Raw genomic sequence first — 16,194 nt, 5'->3', positions numbered from 1 at the left:
GAGATATGAGATATCGGATTTTATACTCTCGTCGTAGGAGGGAACCAGTGTGCAGTTGTCGAAGAAAGAGAAATACCTATGCTAAGTACTCGATACGAAACTGTGCTGGAGCAGAAATACGGAATGAAGTTCAAAGTCGCCTTGAGACTACTCCTTCCATCGGTAGAAAATGGAGAGTAAACTCGAAACATATTTACTTGAGGCCAGTGATGACGTGTGGCCCTGGTACGGTGAAAGACTGTAGATAGGAACACTCGAACCAGGGAATTCAAGAACGTCTGAAAACAGGCCTATTTCGGAATGAAGGGAGCTTTCAGATCCACACCGTAAACAGGTTTGGAACGCGATAATGGATATACAGCCTACTGAGGTCTATATTCGGAATTGTACCGCCAAGGATGTACTTAGCCAAAAAAAAAAAATCGGTGTGCTAGAGGATACGAATGGGTTGGGCACAGCCAGTTTCTTTCTGGATGCTATAGATGCGAAAGCTATAATAAGGAAGGTCTCAGACTACCTGCAACTGAGACCGATTCGAGATAAACCCTTCAGGATTTCCAATTAGTATTGAAAGACCGTAAGCAGGTTTGAAAGCGATAATGGATATACAGCCTACTGAGGTCTCTATTACGGAATTGTACCTTCAAGGATGTGCTTAGCCAAAAAAAATTGGTATGCTAGAGGGTACGAATGTTCCACAGCCACAGTTCCTTTCTGGATGCTATAGATGCGAAGGCTATCCTAAGGAAGGTCTCAGACTACCTGCAACTGATACCGATTCGAGATAAGCTCATCAGGATTCCCAATCAGTATTGAAAGACGGGTGCAGTGACTAACGATGACTCCAAGATGGAGTAAGGAAATCTCCTACGGGACTCTCGATATCCTGAGACCTTAAGTGCAAACGACGATTGTTAGACGGTTGCTGTGTTTGAGAAAGATAAGACCTCAGTCTTGACTGATGGCTCCAAAGAGGGAGACAGGGACGGTATTAGGGGTCTGCTGAGAGACACGCGATATCGGTATGTCGTACCGGAAGGGATTTACTGCCATCAAAACTTGTGGGCAGTATGGCAATGCTCAAAGCTTGGATTCAAGGCAGAGGTCTGTCCCATTACGATGGCCGAAAACCCCTTATGGGAAGGGTTTTAGCACCTCTTTAACTCAAGCTTTTTTTATTTTATTAAGAAGGTAAACCAAGGCCTTAGATTCGAGTACAGTATCGGATAGATCGAGAGGGGTTGGAAACCCAAAATTAATGTTTTCAAACCCCTAAATTTTTGGAGTTTCAAACCTCATTTTCGAGAATACCATCCAGTCAGGAGTGAGAAGGCAGAAGAATATGGCAAGTAAAGCTTGTTCACGTCGAGCGAATCAGTCGCCTGTCTTGTAAACGAGTCAATTTTCAAACTACTGAAAATAGTGTAGGGGATGGGCAGTGCAGAGTTGGTGGCAAGAGTTGCATGGCACTCTACCCTATAGTCGACCGTAGGAGAATGGAGGAAGTTTTTGATACTCGATCACTGGGCACTATTAAAGAAGCTACAACCGGGTATTGAGCGACAGGCGCATATGGGAATTCCGCATATTGATTCCTGCAGACTCTGTCTTGATGAGGACGATCAAGAACTTACTTTGTTCATGTTCGGGTTTACGGGGCCACAGACTTCGATCTCCGTGATGTTGCAGTTGTATCTCTAGAAGGTCTCCTCAGATGCATAGATAAGAGGGGAAGGTTTTGTCATTGGACGCGATGAACACATGCGGTCATTTTTGAGTAGATGCGCAAGACCACTGGATGACTCTAGACTGTTGACACTGAATATACACTTAGCTGCGCGTATCGAATAAGCTCTTGCGCCCAACTCTGTTTCTTACCTCATAACACCTATAAATAATGATATAAGTACATATAATATTCTTGATCGTTATGGCATTTTAAGTCGATCCTATTCGTCTGTCTTTCTGACCACCCATCTGTCTGTCCGAAAGCTGTTCACTTTGAATTTTACACATATTCTTCTTATTGATGTAGGCCGTTTGAAATTGTTAATGGTCCATGTTTTTCCGATTTGACTTTTTAGCATCCAAGGGGGCGTATATATTATCCCATTTGGCTAAAATTTGGCCCAAGCTCAATTGCTAGGACTCTAACATTCATGCCGAGTATGATCCAAATCGTTCAGTAACCAGACATAGCTTCAATATAAACCCATTTCCAGATTATACTTCATGAACTGCTTAAGGCTATGAATTTCACTCAATTTGATGGATGGTTACTTCTATCATAACCTTAAACAGTTATACCTGGTTTGGGTTGAATCGGTCCATAACCTGATATAAGTAGTCACATCGGGATATCGTTTGATATGGAAACTTGTTTATGGTTATAGACCGATTTTCCACTCTTAATGCTGGCAACATTTGTGAGGAACTATGCCATGTAAAAACTTCTCTCCCAAGAGGTGTCGCGCTGCGGCACGCCGGACTCGGCTATAAAAAGGATGTTCCTTATCATTGAGCTCAAAACTTGAATCACAATGCACTCATTGATATGTGAGAAGTTTGCCCAGTTCCTTAGTGGAATGTTCATGGGCAATTTGCATTTACACCGAAAAAATGTTTGTCCTTACACTAAAGATCCGTGCTAAAGATAAGCAAACTTGATTTAAAGATGGTAAATTTTTCAACTTTTTAATTTAACATTTCCTTTGGTGAAAGACTTTTTCTTTGATATTAAAGATTTTTTATTTAAATGGTCTTGTTATTAAAGGCATTAAACTAAAATGAAGGTCAAAATATCGTTGAAAGTGAGAAAATTGACTTGGGACAAGAAAACAATGTACCTTAATTAAAGAGGCAAAATAGCATTAGAAATAGGAGCGTTTTTAAATGTTGGTCTTTTTTTAGTTTTAGATTTTAAGTGTATGTGACACAAAAAAAGAATCAATCAACGATCGAAATTTGAAGTGAATGGTCGTATCCGTTAGTAAATAGGAAATTAAATTTAAAGATAGCATCTTTATTTAAATGATTTGGTTCTTTAGCTCGATTTCATTGCTAAAATCCTACAAATAAGGAAAAATCTTAAAAATTGGCTCAACTTTTTTTTCTGTGTACATTTAAAATTCAAGGAACATTTTATAAAATTGCTCCTAAGAACAAAAATAGACGAAGTAAACTGAATAAATTGGCAAATATGTGTAAATTTATCAAATTAGTTCTGTCACGATTTATTTTATAGAGCGCAATAAGTTTTAGTATAAATAACATTGTAGTCGTAGATATTTATGGAAAATACACACAAAGCAAATAATTTGTAAACTCATTAGTTTCACTATTATTGCGCCTCACAAGAAAGGCAGCTAGCTAGTCATCCAAGCAACCGGCAATTAACATTTCAATCAAATAATGTAAATTCAACCCTCCCATCTCTGGTGTAAACAACCAAACAAAAAATGCCAGAGAGAGCAATGAATCATAGGCACCTCACTTCTTTCTCTTCTTCTTCTTCTTCTGCGGTCACACTTCAGCCCTCTTTATCAATTTGTTTGTGTTTTTGCCGCTTTAAATGCAACGCATTTAAATTCGGTCAAGTATTAATGCTGATAAATTATCTAGTCTAGTGGGTAGGTAGGTAGATCGATAGGTATATTTTCTGTTATTGTTTTTAGCAAATTTGGCATGAAAGACAATGAGGCGAAATGTGTTATTCTTTGAAATTTGCATGACGACTCTACTGAGAATGAAAATTGTGAGGTCGAAGGGTGGCGCGTAAGGGGCCTGTTGTACAAAAACACCACTTAAATAATGCTGTCAACAAGCAAAAAAAAACAAATAATAACTCAATAATTTTTTAAATCTCTCACTGTGACTGTACAGGTATTAGTTTTATTAATTAATTCATAAAATTTTCTGACAAAAAAACGTTTTCTACAGCAATTGCTTGGCAATTGCATAATAATGCATCACAGTGATTTTCTGTTTTTCATTTCGCCTTTTAAGTTTGCACATTTTTACTAGAATTCTAAAGGCATGACACACTGACTCTTGTAAATTCTTTGCTCTACGTAATTGTTATGTTTTTCTTTTTGTTATTCTCTACTATTTTGCAATTGCACGCACACACACGGCTCGCACTGATTTTGTAACGCAAAGCGCAAGTTTTTTTTAAATTTTTTTTTGTTACGATTCCTTACAGTAGTGGTTGATTATTTTTTGGTTTTCGATTTTTGTTTGCTACAAATCGCTTGACACAATCTTTTTTATCTGCTTCACAAAGTAATACTGCTCGCTTGCTGATTGACTGACTGAACGTTCAAACAATGGGTCCTCGGTCTCTTCGGCTCGGGGGTCTCTGTGAGTTGAGTAGAACAATCTGAACACCAACAACAACAAGAGCCGGAGAACAGCAGATATGTCGGTCGGTTGATTTTCGGTTTTGGCAGCAAATAAGAAATGGGAAATTATCGTATCGTCCGTCGTGCTTTCTTTCATACTCATATATGGGGGATATTTGTTGTTTGTTTGTTTACACATCGTATTAGAGCTAGTCGTAGGTCAATTTGTTCTAACTCCACAAATAGGGAAAATCGAGGAAAGTGTGAGGAATATTTTGTTACAAAACGAATTAAATCATATAACTTGTAATGTAACCTTAATTTACAAATACGTTCTCTGACTTCAGATACTAAGAAGGCAGGGTTCTGTAATAAAAGTTCGACATTTTGACATTAAAAATGTCAAAACCTGCCAGTTGAAAGACCGCAAACATAAGAAAGCGTAAACAAAGATGAATATAAACAAATAATGTGTTGATATACTCTATGGCGAGTACTGTCAGAACTTAAAAAGAAGAACAACTTGTATGTCAGCTGATCGCGTTACATAACCTTATGAAGCGAATTCTGCCAAATTTAGCACGTGTAGAGTTGTACATGTCGTGTGATACAAAATAAACTAACATATGAAAATCCCTTTTCAAAATTGCACATGTAATTTTTTTTTGTTCTATTCCTTCTGACAAATACATAAAGAAATCAGCTGTTTTTGTTGTCAGTCGAATGAAAGCAACGCCAAATTAAATTGTTTTCACAAATTTATGATTTAACCAGCTTTCTAACAACTTTAAAAATTTTTATGACATAACCTAAAAATCAGCTTTTACTCAAATTTTTAGGTTATGTCATACTAAAATAACATACAGGTGTGATAGCAAAAATCACGAATCGTATGCAAATTGGAAATTTTGACAAACATTTTTAATTACATGTGAATACAAAAAGTGACATGTCATAAGACATCTACAGGGTGGCTGATGAAAGCCGCTACCAAAAAAAAATGTAATAACTTTTTTTCTATTTAATAATAATAATTTAATAATTAATTTAATTAATTAATTAATTAATTTAATTAATAATAATTTAATAATTAATTTAATAATTTAATTTAACATGAATAAAAGAAAAATGTATTCCATACACCGAAAAAAAAATGTAGCAATATTCATCAGCCACCCTGTACATGCCGTGTAATAGAGCCTTAAGAAGACAAAAAGAACAAGTTAGAGTGGCAAAATTCACCATTTATGAACACAAGAAACTTTTACGCGGAATCTGTCTATATATAGCTAAGTATGTATATCATATTATGGTGGTTATCCCGGTAGCTGAGTTATCCATTCCTGGATTACCAATGCGGGGGTCTTGGATTCGGTTCCCACCAGAGACCTAGTCTGTCACTACTGCAGTATTAAAAAATGCAAACTTGTCCATGAACATTCCATTAAGCAACAGGAGTAAACTTATCACTTATCAATGAGTGCAGTCCGATTCAAGTTGTAAGCTCAATGAGAAGGGTCCTCCTTTTAATAGCCGAGTCCGAACAACAAGCCGCAGAGCGATACCTCTTTTAAGAGAAGGTTTTACATGGCATAGTACCTCACTAATGTCGCTAGCATTTTCTGATGATCTCGCCAGAATTCGAACCCAGATATTCAGCGTCATGGGCGGACATGCTAACCTCTACGCTACGGTTGCCTCCATGTAGTACTGTAGTATCACAATGGACCAAATGTGAGTTAGACTCTAAGTCAGTCTGCTTAGAAAAAAAACGGCCACTCCAACCTTTCCTTATCATCATATAATGACCCGATTTAGTACATAAAGTTCCAAATTTAGTTGATATTGGGTAATAAATACAATTTAGGCCCATGCCCAATGCTTTAAATTGAGATAACGATCTATAAACCAGATATACCACATATATATGGGCCGATCTGGACTATGTTTACACTTGATGGTTGGGACGTCCATGGTCTACGACCGAAATGTTTGCATTCTCACGGCTCAAAAGAAGATTTGAAGACCCCAGGCTGCCCATACAATTATTTTAAATGGAAAATTACTTCGGGAGGTCTTTCGGAAACTCAAATTCTCGTACGTGCGCTCGGTTAAGTAAAAATCATTTTTTGGGTTTTTTATGGGACTTTTTCTCGACAGATACTACGACGATCGTGAAAGCGCAGCAACTCCTTTGCTTTTTCTTGTGCCCTTACGAACCTATAAGGACTTACCTCGAGCCCGTTTTTCAATATACAATATGTTGCTTTCTTTCACGGGATAGTTTTAAGATATTTAGCCATTTGATTGCCACAACAGCTTGGATTTTTGTTAACACTACCAGTATACTTGGCAACGCTGCCAGTGTCATTATAACGATCGGGAAATCTTTGGCCGCTATCATTGAATTCCCGATTTAAGATCTTGGACCCAATCGACGTCCTTGCCGAGTTTGGTCGAAATCGAAGCATATGGGATCATAAAGGATGCATTATGATTATGAGGAAAGGTGGTTAAGATATACACCCGAGATGGTGGGTATTCGAAGTTCGTCCCGGCCGAACTTGATGCCTTTTAGCTTGTTTTTCTCATCTTTAGATAGAGGGACAATCATGTGACCTTAAGAATATTACGTTGTTGGGAAATCTCGCTTTATTGAGTTATTTGGTTGTGTCGTCTTCTACTCCAGCTAATTTATTATTGTTTTGCATATCATTGACATATGCCATCTGAGAACTTTAAAACTTCCAGGTGGTTCTGAAAATTCCAAACGTGGCCTCTTTTATTTCTAAACAGTCTCAGCATTAGTTCTTCTAAGACCACTTAGACTAAGGCAAAAGAGTTCATTCTTGCTTGACTTTCGATTTTGATCAATTTGACCGATACATCTTTGGTATTTAACGCCTCCTACATAGATCCCCGCTTTATTGTTTCTTGGATGTGGAGTTTTAAGACTTCCATTGCTGACAATTCTGGGGGGATACCGTCTTCCCCGAAGGTTGTTTTTATTATACCCTACACCACTACTGTGGTACAGTACTTAGTGTATTTGTAGGTAACACCCAGAAGGAAAGGAGATAGACCCATTGATAAGTATACCGATCGACTCAAAATCACTTCCTGATTCGATTTAGCTATGTCCGAATGACTCTCTGTCTGTCTGTCCATCTGTCTGTCTGCCCGTCTATCCATGTTAATTTGTGTACAATTTACAGGTCGCAATTTTCATCCGATCGTCTTCAAATTTGGTACAGACTATAGACGAAGACTATTGAAATTAGAAAAATTTTGATTTGAATATTGCTCCCATATATATGTTCGTCCGATTTGCAGTAATAATGCAATGAAATGGTCATTTGTACAACGCTTTCGTCGAAGACTACTACAATATCCAAAAAGTTTGCTCGAAATCGGTTCAAATTTAGACATAGCTCCCATATATATGTTCGCACGATTTTGAGAAATATTGCAAATAAGTGCTCATTTGTTAACCGATTCTCTCGAAATGTTTCTTATGACTCTTGACGTTACTGGTGAATTTAATAGAAATCGGTTCAGATTTAGATATAGCTGCCATATATGTATATCGCCCGATTTTCACTTTTAGATCCACTGCAAGCGCATTTATTGACCAATTTTGCCAAAATTGTGCACAGTGCTTTCCACGATACCAATCACAATATCTGAAATTTTTTCAATATCTGAAATTTTTGTCAATCAATGCCAATCACAATATCTGTCTTTTTGTTTTTGTTTTTACAATAATATTGTCATTTTTCAACCGTACTTATTACAGTTTGAACTTGTTTGCTCGTTTTAGTTTCAATATTGCAGTCTTTATCTCCTTAATATCGGGTGCTTTAACGTTTATACTACTCTCTGCTGCTGTTTGTTGGGAGGAAATTTAGATTTCATTTTATTCTTTCACCGTGAAATTAGTATTATTCTGAAAAAGTTGTCTCCATTAAGAGGTTTGTTGCTCCTGGTCTGTGATAAGCGTGCTATTGGCATCCTTGATAGCTTCATTGCGGATCATGGTATGTTGACCATGTCCTCGGTCTGTATTACCGTGTCTTCTGTCGGGACATGGACTCATATTACGCTTATGTCGAAAAATTTAGCTTTTATGTGGATAATGGTTAGACTTTCTTTCACAGTAGTACATCTGAAGGCAAACTGCCTTATTCACAAAGCTTTTTGAAGCTTTAAAACAAGTTAATTTGAAAGATCTACATAGGAAATATATCAAATCAATCTATTTCAAAACTACATTAAGTTTTGTGAATACGGTCGTGAGTGTTTTAGTATTTCTAGTACAATCACCAGTGTATATACAGATATACAGGTGCAGAATTGCTAATCATGGTCTTTAAATCGTTTGCGGGGACCGCCCCCAACAGATGGGTCCGTTTCACCGATCCATATTTCAAGGTGTTATAACCGGTAGGAGTCGATTACATGAAATTTCACACTAATTTCTAACAATTTACAAAAAAATTGAGTTAGCCAAAGTCAGCTCTATTTAATTCCAATGATTAATAGTATAGTCATATATGTACATAGATAAGTTTATATTTACCTCAATAGTGCGGCACTACTCACACAAAAAAAAACGTTAAGAAAACTCTCCCTCGTTGGTTTGAAATCTCATCGAACACACACTCACTCATACATAGAAGTGAACCGGGTACTATAATTTTTTGTTTAGTACCAGCAAAGGCTGTTGTTGTTACTGTTAGTAGCAGTGCTGCTGTTACCACCCAACATTAACACGAATTGATTGTAACTGGTTAGTGTGTGAGAGAGAGAGAGACAGAAGGCGGGTGGGAGGAGGGAATTTGTGTTTCCCTGTTGGTGTTAAGTTTAACAGAAGCAAAACTTTTTATCAAATTTAAGAATCTTAAGCAACTTGATATGGGTTTATTAAACAGCAGCATATAATTAAAATACTTAAAGTTGATTGAATGGGTGCCTTAAGATTTTAAATAGAATTTAAAAATCTTCCCTCTACGGCCAAAGAAGAAGCTTTTTAACTCATCCCAACTTAAAGACAAAAGAGAAATCCTAGACTTGGGCGGAGTAAAAATTCATAACTGCTTGCCTTATAGGAGTAAAATAGGACGGGAGATGGCTATAGTCAGATCTTATCAGTTTCAATAAAAAACAGGAATTCCATCACTATGACACTAACATCGTTTTGGCGATAAAGGCCAGTAATTTTTCCTATTCCTTTGTTTTTAAGAGGAAATTTGAGTTGGCTACACTGAAAAAATGTCTGTCCTTAAGATTAACAAACTTAATTTAAAGATGATCAATTTTCCAACTTTTTAAGGAAACCTTTCCTTTGGTGAAAAATATTTCCTTAATATTAAGGATTTTTTATTTTAAATTGTTAGTTAATGAATCCTTAACTTTGCGTCTTGTTATTAAAGACACAAATCTAAAATGAATGTCAAAATATCGTTGAAAGTTAGGAATGTGACCTTGGGACAAGACAACCGAAGTAAACCGAAGTTGAAGACGTAAAATAGCCTTACAAATAGGAGCGTCTTTAAATGTTTAGTTTTTTGGCTTAAGATAATATGTTTAAAAAAAAGAATTTTTCCAAAAATAATACTTGGCCAGCCATCTATGAAGTCAAATAAGAATAAATCAGTGATCATAATTGGAACGGATGCATTCGTCTCAATTATGGCCATGTCCATTCGGTTAGGTTAGGTTTAAGTGGCAGTATGCCATCAGACTCACTTACACGTTTTCGTTCCTACCGTTGAACAATCCAGATCGCATTAAAAGCCCAATAACTTGCGAAAGTTCACATCCGCTAAATCAGGCAGGTTCTCAAAAAATGAGAAAATAAAATGGAACTCCTTCTGACTGCTAGTGCGGGACATACACACAGAAGCTGTTCTATAGTCTCTTCTTCTTCGATGTCCTCACAGCTTCTGCAAAAGTCTCTGCTGGCAACCTTCAGTCTATCAGCATGTTTTCCGATTAGACAGTGACCTGTCATAACGGACACAATGACTGAGACGTCTGTTATAGCCAATGACAGCAAAGCGGTAGATCTCTTCAAGTCTAGATTAGGCCACATAGTTTTGGAATGCTCACATCCCCCTCTTTGTGACCATCTATCATTCGTTGTCCTTCGGGCCTGGTCCTGAAAACTTAGCTTATATGTCGCTAGAGGCATACCCACAGATTCCAGTATTCCTGGAATGTGTAGGAAAGTTCCTAATCTCGCAAGCTCGTCCGCTTTACAATTCCTTGGAATATCTCTGTGGCCCGGCACCCAGAACAGGTGAATTTTGAACTGTTCAGCCATCTCCTTGAGAGATTTGCGACAGTCGAGGACTGTTTTTGTGTTCGGAAATAAGTTCTCCAGGGATTTTATGGCTGTCTGAGAAGATATTTATGCCAATCGTCGTTATGACATTATATCTTAGCCATTGCACCACTTTCTTAATTGCAAGGATGTCCGCTTGATACACACTGCAGTGGTCGGGTAACCTTTTCGATATGACCAGTTCTAGATCTTTAGAGTACACCTCAAAGCCCATCTGGTCATTTAGTTTGGAATCATCCGTATAGATGTCTATGTATCTTCTGTTACCAGGGATGTCCGTTGGTAAATAGAAAATTTAATTAAAAGACAGCTCCTTTTTTTCAAAGCTTTGGTTCTTTCGATCGTTTTCATTTCTAAAATCTTATGAATAAGGAAAATTATAAATTATGGACTAATTTTTTTCAGTGTAGCCTAATTTAAAGGCGATGAAAACTCCCATTAGTTAGTCTATATTTTCTTTGTATGCACTGGGGCCACGCAAAAAGCAAACGCTTCTCATGCATTTTTCTTTGTATGCCTTTTTCAGCAAACATTTTTCTTTTGTATTCACCTTCACTTCGGAATATTTTGGAATGTGGCCAGTAATTCGTGCTGAGTACATTCAACTGCATGACACACTTTAGACGTAAGTGCTTTTGTTTTATTTATTGCCATAGGATTTTCCAATGTTGTGTATACGTTATTGTTCAGTTTCTTTGTACATGGAAAAAAATGGTTAGTTTGACGACTGGATTAAACACCTAGGATAGGTTAAAGAGATACCATACAATTTAGAAAAAACATAGAAAATAATCAAAGAGTGAAATCTAACTTAGTAGAGGTAATGTAAATCAACGCTTCAGATATCAAAATCAATAGGGAAAAATGATTGATTGATCCACTGATCATGAAATGAAATCAGAATGTTAGTGCGTACGGACGATGTATCGAAAATTCCACCACATAGCCTTGGTTTAAGTCGAGGTTCGACTCCGCAGCTCTGTTATTCATAACCCCTCGAGCTCGATCACGAAGTTGGCTATATTCAGGGCACAGACACAGGAAAGAAGAAGATCTAGCTAAAAGACAACTTAACCTGATGATAAACGCAGAGTGAAAGATCAACATTTCAAAATGGAGAAGGAGCGCAGAAGATCTATCTGTAGCAGCCTATTATGTAAGTATCAGGGAACTGCAGCGAATAGCAAAATTTTCAAGCACACTTGTGCAGCGACTCGATTTATTTTGATGCTTTGGTTTGAGTGGATAAACGGAGAGTGATTGCTTTTGTATTTGCTCGAACCGAACATTCAGTACGAACCACATGAATGTTCGTACTCGCTCGTTTCATTCAGAAACGAGGGATGATTAAACAAGCTATATTGAATTGAATGAACTTCAATGAAATTTTCGTTTCCATTCGAGTTTGTTCAGGACGACGGATTGGTCCACGCACATTCATTCAACCCGGTGCATGTGCACTAAAAACAACAAAAAAAAAATTGTTAGTTTTTCTGTTTTCTATGTTTGAAATGCGCGAGAATTCTGAAAGTGTGGTTAAAAATGTTGAAAGTGGAAGCTTCACACTGTCTGGCCAACACAAAGGTCGTAGTTTTGTGTGGAGCATTTTGGCCAACATTATTTATGGTCCAGGTAGCCCATCAGCCACCATCGATATGTGGACGGCCAATTGTGTTAAGCGAAATTGTTTAGACATGACATTCCATTATCAAAAATACCATAAGATAATTGATTTGGTATTAGACATGAAATCAATGGTTTTCGTGTAGTCCACCAGCGTAAACATTCTAAAGAAGCTTATATACATTTTTAATGAAATCGCTGTCCCAAATATCGAAAAAGTAAAATTGTTAGTTACTTGAATGAAATGAAATTTCTAATATTAGAATTAAGCTATAAAACCAAATAAAATTTAAGTTTTTTCACCCAATTCGCCCTTTGGGGGCTCAAGAAGTAAAATTGAAAGATCGGTTTATATGGGAGCTGTATCAGGCTATAAACCGATTCGGACCATAATAAACATGAATATGTATGGTCATGGGAGGATCCGTCGTACAAAATTACAGACAAATCGGATTATAATTGCGACCTCTAGAGGCTCAAGAAGTCAAAATCCCAGATCGGTTTATATGACAGCTATATCAGGTTATGGACCGATTTAAATCATATTTGGCACAGTTATTGGAAATCATACAGTTATTGCAAATCGGATAAGAAATGCGCCCTCTAGTGGCTCAAGAAGTCAAGATCTAAAATCGGTTTATATGGCAGCTACATCAAAACATGGACCGATATGGCTCATTTACAATCCCAACCGACCTACACTTATAAGAAGTATTTGTGCAACATTTCAAACGGCTAGCTTTACTCCTTCGAAATGTAGCGTGCTGTCGACAGACAGACGGACGGACGGACATGGCTAGATCGACATAAAATGTCATGACGATTAAGCATATATATACTTTATGAGGTCTCAGACGAATATTTCCAGTAGTTACAAACAGAACGACGAAATTAGTATACACACAAACTATGGTGGAGGGTATAAACATCATATTAAGCACGAGCTTTAAAATTGAGCGCGCCGTTCAGCAGAATCATTCACAGGCATGTGAGTTGTTCGATTCGAACCTTTTTCGTTGCGTTTTGAGCGAGTTGAATAGACTGGTTTCACTTGTTCAAATAATTGATTTTACTCGTTTTCCAAAACAGATGATCAAGCCTATACAATCATACCCTTTGCAGCTCTCTGGTAAGTATGTATGTATGTAGGAATTCAAAGTTCAACACACAAAATCAATATTCTTTGTATTCTTTCTTGTATAGACTCCAATACAACAAAAACAAAACATATTCTCTTATGCATATATGTATGCACATTCTCATCTAATGCACCATGCATACAACTCATTTGATGTCTTTGTTTGGCCGAGAAGAGAGAAGAAGTAAACAAAGAACAAACATTTCATTCAACCCGAATATACGGAATAACTTAAGCAACAACAAAACACAATAACAACACTTTTGTTGCAGGCAACATTCACACATTCTTTATGGTATTGTTTGAAGAAACTCACCAATAACAGCACTCTCTGCTGTAATGAGCCTACATTTGAATATGCAATAACATTTCCCTCCATCCCCCCACAAGAAGGGAGAGAACATTGACCCAATGCGTCATGGTATATTTTTTATTATATGAGAGTGTCATTAGCTAAACAGCATAGAAATTAACGTAAATCATTATATTACCTAAATTGTGGTTATCGTATATGAAAATTAAGTGGAATGCATGTTTTAGGAACATAACAAATAAAAATGTTTTCTTTTTTTTATTATTCGAAAGAGTTTTGGCAAATATGCACATTTTTCAGTTGATTGCACTTAAAATGGGGAAATATTTGTTCAGCATATAGGTGTTTCCATTAGCATATATAAGTTTGGATAACTAAAATAAAATAAAACTGAACTCAAGTAGAGTCAAGTAGCAGTGGCTAAGACTTATTTGAGCTTGAAGTTTTTAATAACTGTTATCTTCAAGTGTAACTTTCCGCAATAATGGTGATCTGATAAAATCCCCTACATATCTACCCCAAGGTCTAACAAAGATTACTCTTGATTGTTAATTATCTTAATCTTATATTATTAAACTGTTTGCTGCAAACATTATTTTTTCAAACTACACCATAACCATATGGTCCACTTTATACACCTCCACAAAGTAATTATTATAGATGTCAGCAATTAAGTCTTTCCAAACATGTGTGGGCTAATTCATTATTTTTTTGTTGACAACACCAAACAAAAGACGCGATTAAAAATGCTCTTAATATTTAAAAGTAATTTTCTATCATTAACATGTCCATTCGTCTGTTTCATCTTTCCGTTTATGTGATATTGACAAATTAAAAAGTTTGAAACGTTATCTAATCTTTGTCATTGCATTGTATTCGTAATCCATTGTTGTTGCTGTGGTTGTATATATTTGAATTGAAATGACTATCACTCACATCTCTAAATTTCATCATATTTTGTAATTATAATGAATTTGCACCACAATGTATTGTTAAATGAAGTTTGTTAAGAGATACTCATATTCTATGTATAATAATAATATACATTTTCCCATCAACATTTCATTTAAGTACGGGGCATACAGGGTAGCTGACACAAAGTGTTACCAACTTCACACTGACAAATCTGTCAAATTAGAAATGACAGCTACAGGATATTTGTTTTATTGACACCTTATTATATTGTGTACTAGGCACCAAAAGCATTTGATTTTGAGTTTATTTAAAATGTTATTCCTGAAGGAGTTTAAGATTGAGTTATATATAGCTGGAAAAATCCCTACCGGCTACTGCTGGCGAACTCAAACACCTCAAAGTGAACAAAATTGCGACAAACTAATCGCATCATTAACAGTAAAAATGATACTAATAGCGTTGTAAAACGTCATGGTGGTAGTCCAAAAAAAAAACTGCAACACTTGAAATTGTTCGGCGAGTGAAAACTCGAATTCAATGAGCCATAGTGGCTATCAAATGCCTAAATGTCTAAAAATATCCCCTGAAAGGATGCAGCAAATGAAAAACAAACTCAAGGTAAAGTTTTGCGAGTTCCAAAAGGCACAAGGGTTAAGATCCCCAACGAAAAAAAGTTCTGACAAGAAAGTGAATTTCTCTAAAGAGAAAAATTTTTCCAATGGAGAATTCCTAAACTTCCAAAATAAATATGTTTACTTAACCGAAAACATGTATGAGAATTTGCGAACGGCCTCCCAAAGTAATGCTCCGTCTCAAGTGATGACATGGGCCAAAGACATACAATACATAAAGATACAGTAATTCAATTGCGCCTTTTGGATGCCAAATGTCGTTAGTAAAAATAAGCCCCATCTTTCACTTATATTTTAGTTACAAGTAGTGATCAACAGGTGTCGTTGGTCAAAATGGACACAATCATTTTTAGCTATTTTCCTAAAATTTTACATTTTATGTATCATTTTGCATCGGTGAGAACCTTAATAAGTATATTCATCGATTAAATTAATCCGCACACGCATTGGGCGAAAATATGTGTAATTTTTGTAGTTTATGTGAAAGTTGTTCCGTTCCAATGGCATCTATGCGTTTAAAAAAAATGATCCCTAATCGACTTTTTCAAATACCGTATCTTTCCGTATTGTATGGTCAGCTGTGACCACTATCCCATCGTTTTCATGGAGCTAGACGTCGAAATAAATGCGACTTGTTATCGGGAAAATAATTTTGGAAGCTGTTTTGGAGCCTTGGACACGAAAACATTTCGGTCGTAGACCATGGACGTAAAATGTTTTTTTAATTCGAATTAGATTTTTTTTTCATATTTTTTAATTTTATTTTTGAGAAAAATGGATTGAAATTTTATTTTACAGGAATTTCGTAATATTTTATAAGAAAAATAAATTTTTTAGATATATCGTTAAAAAAAATTATTAAAACTTCTATACGAATTTTTCCAAAA

At 36.3% G+C, this 16,194-nt stretch overlaps 1 protein-coding gene across 4 annotated transcripts in view; it reads right to left on the bottom strand.

The window, feature by feature from the left end:
* LOC106090545 (AMP deaminase 2) overlaps positions 1-16,194 on the bottom strand; it is a 70,009-nt gene that overhangs the window by 51,298 nt on the left and 2,517 nt on the right. For 2 of the 4 annotated variants that reach the window (XM_013256770.2, XM_013256771.2), the window contains exon 1: positions 4,200-4,316. The exons of 1 other annotated variant lie outside the window; for it this stretch is intronic. The gene's annotated coding sequence lies outside the window, so the exon portion shown is untranslated. Of the gene's footprint in view, positions 1-4,199; positions 4,317-16,194 lie in introns of those variants that run through there. One more of the 4 variants, XM_059368061.1, reaches the window with a different exon arrangement.

Source organism: Stomoxys calcitrans, chromosome 4 (genome assembly GCF_963082655.1).
Source record: "Stomoxys calcitrans chromosome 4, idStoCalc2.1, whole genome shotgun sequence".
NCBI classification, from domain to species: Eukaryota; Metazoa; Arthropoda; class Insecta; order Diptera; family Muscidae; genus Stomoxys; species Stomoxys calcitrans.
Note: the sequence above shows the minus strand (reverse complement) of the source record. Positions and strands in the feature narration are given on the sequence as shown.